Below are 16156 nucleotides of genomic sequence, written 5' to 3' on the forward strand. Positions count from 1 at the left end.
TATAGCCACCAGTCGTAGTCAGTTAGGCTCAATTGGGTGACCGACCCAATCCGCCCAAAACGGTCGACTGGGGGTCGCCACCGACCATACGATAGAACTGGTGCACAAAACAGAGCAACTCACCTATGGTCTCCGTTCGGCCCAAAGCCATCCGGGATCATCTGAGGCTCCAAACGGGCCCCGCAACCCGAGAGTGGGCTGCCCCGAGAAATGCTCCGTCTTCCCTCAGTGCGGTCAGTTAAGGGATGCCTTCCCGCACTTGCATGTAGCCTAGTTGGCAGTGTGCCAACTCTATCTGAAGCCGTCCAACCATCAGGCCACACATGGCCCCCATCTAGTGTCCAAACCAGGACCTACCGGATAACCGAGCTACTCAAATGCCTTCACCTCATATGGGGGGCTTACAAGTAGAGTCCGCATGGTTACACGAGAGTGGAGCATTGATATCTAACACCCCCCCTTAATGTCCACCCGCAAGTGAACTTACTTTTTCGGCCCAATGCCAAGTCGATGAAGATGCCTCTCTAGCAAATCTCTTCCAAGAGCCTTCGTGAAGATGTCCGCATCATTCTCTGTAGTCGGACAGTACACCAAGTCGACCTCTCCATCCATGATGAGCTCGCGTACAAAGTGATATTGAATCTCAATGTGTTTTGTGCGAGTGTGGAACACCGGGTTCTTTGCAATCACCATGCAACTCTGATTGTCACATGATAACTGCGTAGGCTTGTTCTGCACTGCACCCATGTCCCCCAAAATCCTCCTCAACCACACTGCCTCGTAAGAAGCAAAGCATGCTGTGTGAACGAGCTCTAGAGGAGCCTTTGCCCTGTTGGCCTCTTTAGGAAAGGGCTGCCGATGCTGCTTGACCATCATGCAAGCTTCACATACATCGGGCAGATCTGAAATTTCTAGTAGGTCTGCAATCATTCCACTTTTATGCATCTCCTTCAAAGAACTAAGGTTTAGATGACCAAACCTCTCATGCCACAGCTTAGTGTTCTTCACATCTGCTCAAGCACTGAAAGCTGAGAGTTCATAAATGTTGTTGCGCCGTGTACCTTTAGCAATGACCTTCCCTTGAAGATCCAAAATCTGTGCACCATTCTTATCGAATTGAACTTTGAGGTCCCGATCCGTGATCGTGGAAACGGACAACAAGTTCCTCTTGATATCTGGCACATAAAGAACATCGGACAACTGTTTTACAACTCCATCTTACTTGAGAGCAATCGTACCTTTTCCTTTTGCTGGACATTTTGCATCATTGCTGACTGCTACCAGAATGTCATTCCCTACCGGCTATAGAGAGGTATACCAATCCTTCCGACTGGTTATGTGGCATGATGCACCACTGTCAATGATCCAAGGTTCATTCGCAGGTACATGAACTGCCTCTGTGCAAATCTCCTCAATTGCTACAAACAGCTTTATTGGTGCTGCCTGTGGTTGTTGCTGGACTCTTTCTTTACTCCGTTCTTCTCATCTGCAATCTTCTTTCGGCACTCATTCTGTTTGTGCCTTACCTTGTTGCAATAGAAGCACTTGATCTTCTTCTTTCTCTTTTTATCATCAGAAGAAGATGGGTTACCAGAGTCCTTACCCTTACCTTTCTTTGATCCGGTCCAGAAAGCTGAATCTTCTCCAATCCTCGTCTTTTGATGCATCTCCTCCTCCAGAAGCATCGCGCTGAAATCCTCAAAGTTGAGGGGCAGATTTCTGTTCTGCATATTCAGTGCCGTAACAAGACCATCGTACTTTGGTAGGAGAATCCGTATGCACCTTCGTGCTAGATTCTCGCTGGTGATGGTGATGGTGATGGTGATGGTGATGCCAATCACAGTCATTTGATCGCGCAGATTCTTCGCCTTGGTGATGAACTTCTCTGCCGCTTCAAACTCAGACAACTTCTTGTTCGCAAGTTGAGTCTCCAAATTCTGAATCCGCGTTTGATTCGTGATCTCGTACTGATTTTTCAAGACCGTCCATGCCTCCTCCGCTGTGGTGACATGTTGAATTAACGCCATGTCAGAATCACTAACACTGCAGACAATAGAACACAGTGCATTTGCATTTCTTCTTGTCCATGCGAGAATCTCATCCGCAGTTGGTATTATCTGTTGTCCTGCATTGGCTGGATCCACACAACCGGCCTCACGTCCACCCCAGTAGCAGTGTCCCAAAGCTCGTATGCGCTTAGGATGGTCTTCATCTTGAACTTCCAGAGTGGATAGTTAGAGCCATCCAACTTTTCGCTTTCACCGAACGGTGGGATTCGCAATCTTGCAGGTTGGGCCATTTCTCACAATATGCTCGCAAACAGAAAACACACTACCAAATCTTCTTGCTAGAGTCTAGGCTCTGATACCATGTAAGAAAATAATACAACGTATGTGCTCAACAGATAACAGGATCTCGTACGCAAGAGAGAAAACAAGATAGTATGGAGAATCAAAAGTTTGATTACTGTATAACTGATACAATAGATGGCGCTGCCTCCCAACTGTGCGCTCCTGTGAAAGAAGCTTCGATGGCATGCTGGAAACAGTAGAAGACGGAGGCTGGATGCTAAGGAATCAAGGTTGTTGTAGCCAGTGATGAAATGGGCTTCACAGGCTTGCTCTTGTATAGCCACCAGTCGTAGTCGATTAGGCTCAATTGGGTGACCGACCTAGTCCGCCCAAAATGGTCGACTGGGGGTCGGTCCCAAAATAGGCCACTGACTGGGGGTCGGTCTCAAAATAGGCCACCGACGGGTCAGTCCCGAAATAGGCCACCGACCATATGATAGAATCGGTGCACAAAATAGAGCAACTGACCTACGGTTGCGGTTCGCATCTTCTTCCTCCACAAGGGGGCGGAGGGTAAGGTGTCCGTCCTTGCCCCTCACGATGGTCCTAGCTATTCCTTCACTATCTCCAGTGAAGGGAATGAGCAATGGACGAATGAAAATGTTTGGGAGACGATATGAGATCAGGCCCAGGAGCAGGTGCAGGACTGGATCGGTAGCAGAGCAGCGGAGCTTCTTCAGTAGCAGTGGCAGGAGGGTGACGTTCATCTGCGATGGCGCCACAGCGCCAAACGTTTCCGACTCCTAGTCATTATTCAGCCACCTCTGGAGTGGGCCTACACGGAAGGGCTCCGCCCGTGGAGGACCTCAGAGGTAGCAGGCTTCTATAGTATTTCCCTGGCAGAGGCGTCAAGTTGGTTAGAGAGAGCCTACCACCACAGGACGAAGGGCCTCTCCCCTCTGCTTAAGGTTTTAGAGGATGGGTCCGATGATCCGGCCTCTCCTTTGAAACCCTCACAGAAGCACCTTCGTCTCCACACCGGATATCCTCCGACCACTTCGACATCGACCGCAAGCAGACAGCTGTTTGTGGCCCACCTTCCCTCATGAGTATACGCATTATCTCGTGGAACATCAACGGGTTCCACTCATCAGGAACCCGCGGCCCCAGGAAGATGGTGCTCAGACAGGAGCTCCAGCCAGCCTTGGTGGGAAGGGTAGATGTGCTCCTACTACAAGAACACAAGCTTTTGGCTTCTCAGACCAGTATTTGTGGGAAGGTCCTCACAGGACGCTCCCACACCTACTGGGAACCTTCGATTGGCGAGCAGGGGAGGAGCGGGGGTGTCTATACCTCCATCGACGCTTCTCTAGTTCAGCATGTGTGTGGTTTTGGCACTCTGATCCTAGGACGTGTGCTTTGGGTGGGCTTGCATATTGAAGGATCCCGTATCGGCATCCTCAATATCTATGCCCCGATCGATCTCAGACGGAGAGCCGCTTTTTGGAGGTCCTTGACAGACTTGTTACCAGAGATGGACTCTTGGATTGTAGGAGGGGACTTCAACAACCTTGAGACGCTAGAGGATCAGCAGGGATGGGGCCTAGAGTTCCTCAGTACAGCTCAGGCAGAGCAGGCAGATTGGGATCCCTTCCTCTTCACAATGGGAGGTCGAGACAGCTGGAGGGAGCCTTCCTTTCACAGATGGACAGGGAGTCTGGACTTCTCTTGGGGATACAGGAGAGAGGGAGGCAGACTTCTGGAGCGGTTGGACCGTTTCTATGTCAGTGATTGGGTGCTTGGCAGAGGAGGAGAGTCAGGAGTGGTTCCAGGGACAACACTCTCAAACCATGCCCTAGTCATCCTAGTCCTGGACTTAGCCTCTCACTCCTCACCTCCACGCTCATGCCGGATCCCAGACTCCATCTACTCCAGAGCAGCATTTCACAGCAGGATATTGGACCTGTGGGAGCAGGATTGGGACCCCACCAGGGATATGGCAGCACAAGTAGCTCAGGCGCTTGCTAAGTCTAGCCTCATCTGTCAGCAGGAGGCGATTCAGGTCAAGCAACAGTGTTGGGCACGGGAGAGGGGTCTCAGATGAGATCTCGCTTCGATTCATCAGCCGATGCATCAGTCTTCTCCAAGCTCTGAGGAGCTCAGACAGCAGGAGGTTCGGGCCCGAGCCATGCTAGAGGAGATCACCCAGCGTCGCTCAGAGTTCTCATTCCATGCTTCCAAGTCCTTCTGGGCTAGGAAAGGCGACAGGATGTGTAGAGAGTTCTTCAGGACTCATGGATAGAGGTCAGCAGGGGAACAGCTCTGTTCTCTTAGGGCACAAGAAGGTAGTGTCAGGACAGATCCAGATGAGGTCCGAGACTTGGCGACAGATTTCTACAGATCATTGTTCCAGCAGGAGCCCCCAGACCCTCGTGGCCGCCTATGCAGGGAGGAGGTGTGGAGATCTACACCACAGCTCGTGCAGCCTAGCATGAGTGACGCCCTTCTTGCCCCTTTCACCATGGTAGAGATGCAGGATGCGGTGAGTGCTATTGATGGGCAGAAAGGCCCAGGCGAGGATGGCCTCTCCAGAGCTTTCTTCACCACCTTTTGGGAGCAGATCCACCAGCCCTTGCTCGCAACCTTCCAGCATATCTTCTCCAGAGGGCAGATGCCAGAGAGCCTTATGACAGGCTTGATTTGCCTCATCCCCAAAGGGGGGGACCATCAGGAGATCAGACAGTGGCGCCCTATCACCCTCCTCCCGACTGCCTACAAAATCCTCGCCAAGATGATCAGTAGCCGTATCCGCCCCCTGCTACACAACTTGATTCATGACACCCAGACTAGTTCAAGATCACAGCATTTTGGACAACATCTTCACTTTCTCAGAGGTGACGGAATGGGCCCAGCACAGTGGCCAACACCTTGCCATACTCCTTCTCGACTTTGAGAAGGTGTACGACAGGGTAGACTGGTCCTTCTTGGAAGGTACACTCTCTGGGTTCGCTTTCCTGGATGCGTGGATCAGAGGTATTGCTAGCCTTTACAGGTCGGCCTCCAGTCGGGTTATCATCAGTGACAGGATGGAGGAGAGATTCACACTCGAGCGCTCGGTGCATCAGGGCTGTCCGCTAGCGCCCTACCTCTTCCTATTTTTTACGGAGGCCATGACCCACTTCCTTCGAGCTCGTACCACTGGTCTTCGCGAGATGCGTCTCCCTATTCGAGACGATGTAGAACTTCTGGACTCCGAGTATGCAGACGACACAGCCCTATATCTGCAGGATGATGTCGAGTCACTGGAGCGAGTGAGACTATCCCTAGAGATTTTTTGCCTTGCGGCTGGGGCAAAAATCAACTGGCATAAGTCAGTGGGTTTTCTTATGGATATGAGAGCTAGCTCACAGTGGGGTATTTTCCTAGGGTTTCGCTGGATCCTAGAGGACAGACGACACGTTACCTGGGATTCCAAGTAGGCCTGGACATCATGCCGGCTCAGCAGTTCTTGCCGGTCCTAGCCTCTATACGATGGAAGCTTGCTTTCTGGAGGACGGCTCGGCTTTCCTTGGCAGGCAGGGCCCTTGTGGTCAACCAGGTCCTTCTTGCTACTGCTTGGTATGTGGCCTCTTGCTAGTGTTTCTCGACATCATGCGTAGCCCAGCTGAGGAGACTGGTGCGGAACTTCCTATGGTCTAGTTCAAACGGTTCCGGCACCACCAGAGCCAGGGTCACCTGGCAGATGGTCATTCTCCCCCAGACAGAGGGTGGCCTCGGCATCATAGATCCAGAACTGCAAAGTCAGGCACTCCTTGGCAAGTTAGTCATCCGCGGTCTGACCCCAGGAGGGCAGACATGGAAGCTCTTACTACAGCATGGTCTCAGCGCGTGTACCCCCCAGAAAGGGGATGTTTGGCAGCCTTCTATTTGATGGATCTTCACTTCAGCCTTTTTGACTCGGCCCCATTCCCCCTTCCTCCGTAGCCTCGTCTCGGTCTGGAGGAAGCTGCGACACAGCCTCTCCCAAGTTCCCCCTAGCTGCCGAGAGGAGATAGATAGACAGCCCCTGATCTGGAGCAGCCAGGTGATAGATGATACAGGTCGCCAGCTGGGAGAGAGATCCCATATCCCTTGGGCGCTCTGGGTGCATGGGCCTGCGCGCTCGCTCCGGGTTTGGAGGGACGTCTACAGCCACTTGAGCCCAGGCGAGCTGGCAGCAGCAATAGGTATGGCACGTGGGATCCAGGCTCGATGAGCGGAGATTGATGCTACCATTCCTGCAGGGTGGAGGATTCCCATAGTCACCGGATAGCTCTTCCCGGGAGATGAGAGGTGGCTAGGACAATTCAGTTCACGAGGCATTCCTTTGGTGGTTGCAGGCCTTTTCTCGAATTCCTCGGTACACTTCTTCTCCATCACCGATGATAGCCACCTACAGAGTAGAGAGGCCGTGATCGACCCCCAGCTTCCCTGGCAGTGCCTTCGCATTGTAGGGCTACAAGGGGAGACGTGGCATATAGACCCCCTGATGGCCCCTGATTATGCAGGACCAGGATTGGAGACTCTGGATATGGGAGGGCCGTTCCTTGATAGAGGTGGAGTGGGACCCAAGGGAGTGGCGCTGGCCACCATTGGAGACCTTAGAGAACCCTACCCCCTTCTTCTCTTACAGTGCACGTATGGGTAGGCGTGCTCTTAGGGCTCTCCAGCGTGGGCTGCCCACACAGGCACATAGTTGGTATGCCCAGGGGATATCTTTGGTCTTTCTTCACACTTTCTAGAAGACTCTTTGGGCTAGCTGGCGGTCGAGGAAGATCTCTTACTTCCTTTGGATGGTGGCACACAAGGGGCTACCAGTTGGCAGCTGGCTGAGGCAGATGGGGCGGGAGGGGCATTGCCAAATGTGTTTTCAGGAGGAGGAGTCCCTAAAGCATTGCCTTTGGAGCTGCTCGCATGCGCAGACAGTTTGGAAGGGAGTCATGGGGATCTTAGCGAGGGCTGCACCCGAGCTAGGACCAATCACTTGGGGAGCCGTTTGCTGGTGCAGCACTGAGATGGGACATCACTTGGCTTATGAGTTCTCTAGACAGGATCCCGTATTTTTCATCACGCAGGCCACCTGGGCATACATGGACAGCTTCCCTTGGCATCTGACTGAGATAGATGCAGGAGCGTTGCCTCGGCACCCAATTTGGGAGATCATAGGGAGTATTGCAGGCTGGCATATCTAGACTTCCAAATGCGCGCAGACTGTAGGAGCTCAGACTTCTTCTGCTACCCAGACCCTAGCAGACATTTGGAGCACGATCGTTCACACGCTCAAGGGTCAGTGGGATCAGATTCAAGGGGAGTCCCGGGCAGGGAAGGAAAAGAGACGACGCTTCCTTCGCGAATGGGACCACCAGGAGTTGTTCTTCTAGCACTCTACTCAAAGTCTTCAGTGGCATTACGCCCCTCCACCGTGGCTGTTTGTCCACTCTCTGATGATTATGCCCTGAGAGGCTTGTATTTAGCATTTTGACTCCTCGGGCTGAATCCGTTTTGTGATTGCAGCCCGCTGGCCTTTAGGCCTTCTTGTACTCTCGCTTTCAAGTAATATAACTAGCACTACTTTTTGCGCAAAAAAAAAAAAAAAAATCTTATAGAAAGCATCCATTTCTTCATTCATAGCAGTTCGCCATTCTGGCTTGTCTACTGCATCTTCAAAGTACATTGGCCCTTCTATAGCCATGATGGTAGTCATAAGAGAATAGTTGGTGGTTTCAACATGAATTGCTTTGCCTTTCTGAGCATATGTCAATCTAGCTAGAGGTCTGCTTTCCCTAGTAGACTGTCTGAGCTGTTGTGGCTCTACTTGGGGTGTTACGGGCAATTCTTGCTCTTTGTCATCAACCATTTCTATAGATGATTGTGTAATCGGTGCATCTATCTCTTGTGTGTTTGAGGTTTTCCATTCTAATTCCTCATCGAAGATTACCTATATAGAGATAATGACCTTTCGGTTGATGGGATCATATAACTTGTATGCTTTGCTTTCTTTAGTGTAGCCAACCATGATGCATTTGTGTGATTTTGCATCCAATTTCCTGCGAGGATCATCATGTATGTGGGCATATGCTATGCAACCAAATATGCGGAGATGCCCAATGTGTGGCTTGTGTCAAGTGAATGCTTCATAAGGTGTCATACCTTGTATCGGTTTGGTAGGAAGCCGATTAAGCAAATAGTTTGCAGTGGCTATTGCTTCTACCCAATACTGATTCGGAAGATGCTTCTCACTAAGCATTGTTCTAGCACTTATGTCTGCTAAAGTACGATTCTTCCTTTCAACTCTTGCATTCTGTATCTGCACAAGTGAATTGTCTTCGATTGCCGTGACTTCTGCAAAAGTTCATGAATGTTGAACACATGTATTCACCTCCTCTATCTGATCTCATGACTTTGATCCTTTTGCTTGTCTGGTTTTCTACCATGGCTTTAAATTCTTGAAATCTAAAAAACACTTTATATTTCTCTTTCAAAAAATAGACCCAACAATATCTATTGATTGATGAAAGTCAAGTAGTAAAGTGAACCACTGATGCTGCAGGTTTGGGCATAACCCCATACATCTGTATGTATCAAATCAAGAATACCTCATGCACGAGAGGTACTTCTACCAAAGTTGGTTCACTTTTGTTTGCCGAAGCAGCATGCTTCGCAAACCTTTCCAAGAAACTATAGCTTAGGAATCCCAATTGCCATATTCTGATTCCTGAGCTCTAACAAGTACTTGAAATTGACATGACCATATCTCTTGTGCCATTTTGCAGATAGTGTCATGTGTTGCGGTTGAGCTGATATGGCATGTTTCTCTGGTACTGTAGCTAGCATTCTGTACAAGCGTACTTCCTTGATACCTTTTGCTACTAGCTGACATCTTCTGGATGTCTCTGATAGTGCATTCATCTCCGTCGAAGATGACTCGATAGTTGTGTTCTGTCATTTGACCTACTGATAAGAGGTTCTTGCTGAGCTTCAGAATGTAGAGTACATCTTTCACCAATCCTTTTGTACCAGTGAAATTGTTCATCGGGATAACTCATGTCCCTTGATCTAGATTTGATATATTATCTACTGTGTAGATGACATTCTTTTGACCTTCTAATGGTTTCATCTCTAAGAACCATTCCTGATGATTTGTCATGTGAGATGATGCACCGCTGTCGATGTACCAACGATCATGTTCTGCTTGGTCAACTTGATAAGCTGAAATCCTCTTTTGAATTGAAATCAGTGTCTGGGTACACTGTATCAATTTGTTGCATTTCCTCGTTTGCAAGAAATATATTTCCATGTTCACTTGCAAAATGATTGTGACTAGAATGTCCACCATGATGTTTTCCTCTTCTATGGCAATTCCCTCGATTATTGCTGGATTGACTGCCTTGCTTGTACTACTTCTTGCGGCAATCTCTTTCATAGTGTCTAAACTTGTGACAGTAGTTTCACTGGATGTTTGACACGTTGGTGGATGCATTCCCTCATTCTTGGAATCTTCCTCGATTGGAATGATTTCCTCTTTGCTAATTCTGATGTTGTTAAGGATGATGCTGATGCTGATGCTAATGTTGATGCTGACTTTGTTGATGATCACTTTTCTAGAATGATCTACCTCTCCTCTACCTTTGCCTCTACTTCTGTCTGAAGCTATGAATGCCTGATCATTAGAATGACCTTTGCATGCTTGAATGGCCTGAGTCCTGAGTTCTTCACCAAGTAAGACTGACTGGAGCTCTTCCAATGTCGGAATTTGCCATTGAATGGCAATACTCTAGACTAGATTCTCGTATCCCTCTCCTAGTCCATTCAGGATGACTTGAACCATTTCTACTAGATTCATGGTCTCTCCTACTACTGCGAGTTGATTGTTGTAGTCTTTAATCCTAAGTACGTAAGAATGACCAGTTTTGCTACTGTTGCAAAAACTCTGGTTGAGATCTGGTTTCTTAGTTTGAGAATCTTAGATGTGTTCTTGGACTTGTAGAGAGCTTTGAACATATTCCATGCTTCGTTGGATGTCTTGAAGGTGTTGAGTTGTCCTAGCATGACATCTTGCACATTCTACTTCATCAGATGATATGCGTACTTGTCTTTCTTATCCCATTCTGACTGTGCTCGGGCAATCGTAGGATCTGCTATAGGTGCGAAAAATATAGGTGGAGTAGAGCTACTGCTGGCTAGATCGTCCAATGGTCTAGGTGTAGATCCATTGATTTGTATTGAAGTACAAGAATGGTCTCCATTCGGTATTTCCATGTGCCATAATTGGAGTTGTCTAGCTTAGTAGATGCCTCCAGATTGAGGTTGCTGGTCATAGACATGGTGCAAGAACTATACTCAAAGTGTCGTGAAAATCATTGTCTGAATCAATTGCAAAACATTGATTGTAGCAAGTGAAATCTGAACTGTCGGTGAAGATAGAACTACAATATATAAAATCCGATCTGAATTACAAAACTTGTGGAAAATGATGTCGAGAATAGCCAAGAGGCTTTACAAGGCTGAAATAATGTGCACAATGCCGTGAAATAGCCAAGTAGGCTTTACAATGATGGCATGTGTGTGTGAAATCAAATCATGTGCTATCTGCCCACTGAACAATCGGCAATGCCTCTGAACACTCTGGAGTATGCTCACTAAATTGATGAATATCAGGTTTCAAGTAATGTGATGATGTGAAACCGTATATGAGCATAGGGATTGACTCCAGGTAAGTACGAGTCAGGGACTTCGGGCATGGCATAGATTGGAAACTTGGGGAGATTCAAAGCATCCCCTCTATGGCGATCTAGTCTACTCTGATCTAAATCTATACCAACTATCGATTGATAAAAGAACATCAAATAATTTCTTTTCTTTTGTTCTTTTTAAGTGCTGGGTCAGATGCGTCGATGTAGAGGCTGATGTGAGTGTAGGAAGTGGATTTGTCAGTGATGCTCAAAAGTGAGTGTGACTTGCACCAAAATGTGTGCATGATGTGATGAGCATGTAGAGCACAAAAAATTGATTGTTTTTTCTTTTTGGAGCACCCTCAAATTCTTCATGGATCAAGAGATACATCTTGATCTAGGTGGAGGGGCAAAAAGAGTGCAAATGTGCTCAATGATGATGTGGTAGTCAAGGGGTCACATGCAGTGACTGTGCCTAGCAGGGACTATGCCTGTGAAGCTCTGTGTTGAGGTGGTAGGAGTGGTCACATGCTTGTGAAGAGGTAACTGTGCCTGCAAGGGTTAGTGCTGACTGGATAGCTGAGGTGGCACTGGCTGACCTAACCCAAGGTCTGATTGACCTAACCATGGTCTGGCTAACTAATCCCAGGGTCTATTTGACTAACCCAAGGTTTGATGATGTCAGCAAGGGGACACAGTGCCACATGGCATTGATGAGGTGGTAGTTGATTGAGTAATGATGATGTGGCATAGGTAATGTGTCTGCTGATGTGGTAGATGATGCGTCACTGATGATGTGGTTGCCACAGTGGTAGATGACATGGCAAATCATTGCTGGCATGGCACTTGTGACTAGACTATTGATGTGGCAGTCGATTGCCATGTGGCAGATAATGATGACATGGTAGATAATGATGATGTGCCAATCATGGCATGTGTTGGAAGCTTGACCACTGGCTAAGGTGTGGTGCCCTTGAAGGTAAATGATGTGGCAGAGTTATCTGCCACGTGTTGTTGCTAGACAGGCTAAAATCTTTCAAGATTTTGGTGGAATCTTGAAGATTCCATCAGGTAGATTCCATCTACCTATGCTCTGGCCGATTAGAGAGCTCGTTGGAGCCATGGGCAAGAGCCATCTGTGCGCTGCGAGTTTCTTAGGGGTGGAGGGAATAATATCCTCGACCATAGCAAAGTCAAGATGGTATAATGTTCCCATGAGCTTGGTATGCCAGTTCATATTCCAAGTGTTGTTTAATTCACAATGACTTTATTTGTCTGATTTTAGTTAGTAAATGATTGACAGAGTTCTAATGACAGGACGAATTCAAGAAGACCCTGAATGCAAGGGTGTAGGAAGTGCCTGTATATGGTGACCCCACAGAGGAAGAAGAGAATGCATATCAAATGCATGTGGGCCTATATATGCTACAGTGTATGTACTATTGGTAAGAATCTAATACTATGGTTTTAGTATGCTTTCAAAAGGAAACTCGAGTTAATGCATGCATGGATTTTCACGAGACATATTTATAGAATCCTTCAAATCCAATTGTTCTTGTTATTATGGTCCTCAACTTTGATATGCCTTTGAAATTCAATTCTCTTCTGAATTTTGATACACTTTTGAGCTTTCTTAAGGTGGTTCAAGCACATTCGATTTAAGCTTTTGTCTCTTCCCAAGAGCACACATCAAAAAGAGATACCTCTCTCTCTCTCTCTCTCCCCCCCCCCTCTCTCTCTCTCTTTCTCTCTCTCTCTCTCTCTCTCTCTCTCATTCTTCTTCTTTTTCAACCTTTACCTTGACATATGACTTTTACAGTTTTATATGATTGAACTGTATCCCTGTTTCATATGACTTTTGCTATTAAAATATGGAAAAATTGTAACTTTGTTTGAAAATAGAAGCAAACATGTCTCCAAAAAGAAACCTAAGGTCACCACAAATCTGGCAACTCCAAAAAAAAGGACTATCTCCAATAAAGAAATCTACAACAAAGGAAAAGGGGAAGGGCAAGGCCTTTCAAACCCTTTCCATTCTAACTAGGGTAAAGCGAGGCTAGAAATGGTTCTCAAAGCTAAGCCAAAACTTACCACGAGATGGAAGAGTGGATGCAAGAGACCTAGGGCACCCAAGACAAGGCAAGCCATTGAGCCTACCAAATTGATAGTCTCAAGAAAGAGTTAAACAAATACTTTATACCTATATGCAAAAGGATATACCGATCAATTACAATCATAAATAATAAGGTGGACACGGTTTTGGCCTGAGCATATGCTACAGCTACTCATGGTATTGAGATGGATTGGGACGCTTTTACCCAACATCGAGAAATGAATCTAATGCATGGTAGTTAGAACAACACATGTATCAAATAGGATCATGCTATAGGAACCCTCCTGGAAGCCACAAAAGGAACACCCTATCAAGATAGACCTTAGTAGTAGATTATGCAAGATCTCGATTGTAGAAGTGTTGAGATATCGAGCTCCACTCGTGATATGCTAGGGTGACCATTGTGCATTTATGTCACTAACTTATTAGTTGCAGATGCAGTTGGTACACCGCCCATGAATAATAGCTGGATGATAGCTATCCTTATGTACTCTAGTTCATGGCTCAGTTAGTATGCCACCTTAATTAACTGAGTTTGGTTTGAGACCCACATATAGGGTTCTTCTATTTCTTTGTACTTGAGTTCTTTTGTCTTTCACAACTAAGAAGAGGAAAACTATTTTCGGCCTCCACCTTTGTGTGTATTCCCCCATTGTGTATGTGAGAAAGCTGCAAGTGAGACTCCTTCCTTCTCTCCCACTATCTTCACATGGTATCAGAGCCTGGTTCATGGTAAGGAGCTCAAGAAAGCAAACCAAGTTCGCGGTGTCCTAGTAAGAGGACCAGTGTTGCTTTCCTTTTTCGAGTTTGGGAGCAAATCTCTATAGGTAGCACAGCCAAAAAGTGCAAGAGTGCATTGTCTCAGATTGAGACGCCCTTCGCAGTGTGGCGAGAGGGCAATATATGCTACGGGAGAGAGCAAAGCCCTTGGTGACTTTATTTTTTTGATTTGAGGCCTTTTTGGAGCCCGTTTTGGAGGCGGAAGTTCTCCGCAAGCACTGAGAAAAATGCCCTATTTTTGCTATGTGACCACTGCTCTGCAGGTCGGTGAAAAGTTGCCATAGAAATTGCATCATATGCCTGTGCGCAAAGATATTGGGAGTTACAGAATCATCCTTACTACTTGTTGATGCAAAATCGTCACTAGGAAGTGACTGTGTGGTTAAATACCACTTTTGCTAGTTTTGCAGATTTGCCCTTGTGAGGAAGAAGCTGTGTTTTTTGTAGTGATAGAATATATTGCAGTGTTCTGTAATGGCATATGATTCTCTTTCACAGATTGTCATTGAAAAGCTTGACAATAACAACTTCCAAGCATGGAAGTTTAGAATGACGAATTTCCTTATGGGAAAAGGCTATTGGGAGTTCATTACAAGAAATGAAGAAGAACAAGTTCTTCCTAATGTTCCCAATCAACAAGAGATGTAGGCATTTAAAGGATGGCATGAGAGAGGCAGAAAAGTTATGTACTGGCTGTCTATCAGTATTTCAGATTCTATGATTGTGCATATTCAGGATGCAAGTACGCCAAAGGAGGCATGGGATACTTTGGCAAAAATGTACAGCACAAATATGCAGCCCGGAAAATGCAGCTCAAGCAGGAGTTGCACAATGTGTAGAGAGAAAATATGAGCATCAATGACTACCACATGAAGGTGAAGAAAATTGCAGATGCACTTGCTTCCATTGGGTCGCCAGTGGAAGATGATGATCTTCTTTCTGTGATCTTGAATGGACTAGGAAAGGATTATGCACAGTTTCGGACATCCATTGCCATCCGTGAAAAATTTCCTAATTTTAAGGAGTTGTTTGCTCTTCTAATTTCTGAAGAGCAGAGAAATGGGGGTGCATCTTCTTCAGGAGGAACTTCAAAAGAAACTGTCTTCTACTCAAATGCTGGAAGAGGTAGAGGCAGAGGTAGAGGAGGCCGATCTGGAGGCCATGGTAGAAATCAGAATATGCAGCAAACTCAAGAAAACCAGTCCTTTGGAGGAGGACATGGTAACTCTAGAGGCAAGGGGAGCCAAAGAGGTCGTGGTGGATGGAAGAGAGGCCAAAATGCAAACAACAATGTTGAATGCTACTATTGTGGTAAAATGGGTCAATGGCTAAAGACTGCTATAAAAAGCAGAATGACATCATGAATGGAAAATTGCAGCAAGGGAATTATGCATCTTCTAGTAGACAAGTTGATGACAAAATGAGCATCTGTTTATGGTGCAGCACATGACCAATTCTATGACAAGTGCAGAAGAAAGCAATGATGTGTGGTATGTTGACTCAGGTGCATCAAACCACATGACAGGTCATGCACAATGGATGCAAGATGCAAGGAAAATAGAAAGGCTAGGATTTGTGGAGACTGGTGATGATACTACACATCCTATTGTGCAGATTGGTAAAATTCCTTTGTCTATACGGGATGGGAAAAAGAAATACCTATCTGATGTATTTCATGTCCCGAATATCACCAAGAACCTGGTTTCTGTTGGTCAAATGGTTGAGCAAGGCTTGCAGGTCAGATTTAATCCTCATGGATGCTTTGTTGAGGATATGAAAAATAACGGTCGCTTGAAGCAAAAGGAAAGAAGAAGGGTAGGATCTTTATATTGGATGCGGACATGCGTGAATTGAGTGTAGCAATGTTTGCACATGGGAGCGGTGTAGTTGCAGATATTGATATCTGGCATAAACGCATTGGTCATGTTAATGTACAACTTCTTAAATCAATGCAGGCCCAAAACATTGTTGCAGGATTGCCTAAATTCAAGGTTGCAGAAATGCATAAGGTATGTGAAGCCTGTCAATTTGGAAAACAGGCAAGGAAACCATTTCTTAGACATGTTCAAGAGAGTAACAAGCCATTGGAATTAATCCACTCAGATGTATGGACTACTAAAGCTACATCTATTGGAGGCTATCGTTACTTTGTCACTTTTATTGATGACTATAGCAGAAAAGTTTGGGTGTATTTTATGAAAAAGAAAAGTGAAGTGTTTGGGCATTTCAAAGCTTTTGAAGCTATGGTTGAAAAAGAAACA

The sequence above is a fragment of the Dipteris shenzhenensis genome, chromosome 4 (genome assembly GCF_047967505.1).
Source record: "Dipteris shenzhenensis isolate YYH24624 ecotype China chromosome 4, Dip_SZ_1.0, whole genome shotgun sequence".
Taxonomy (NCBI): Eukaryota; Viridiplantae; Streptophyta; class Polypodiopsida; order Gleicheniales; family Dipteridaceae; genus Dipteris; species Dipteris shenzhenensis.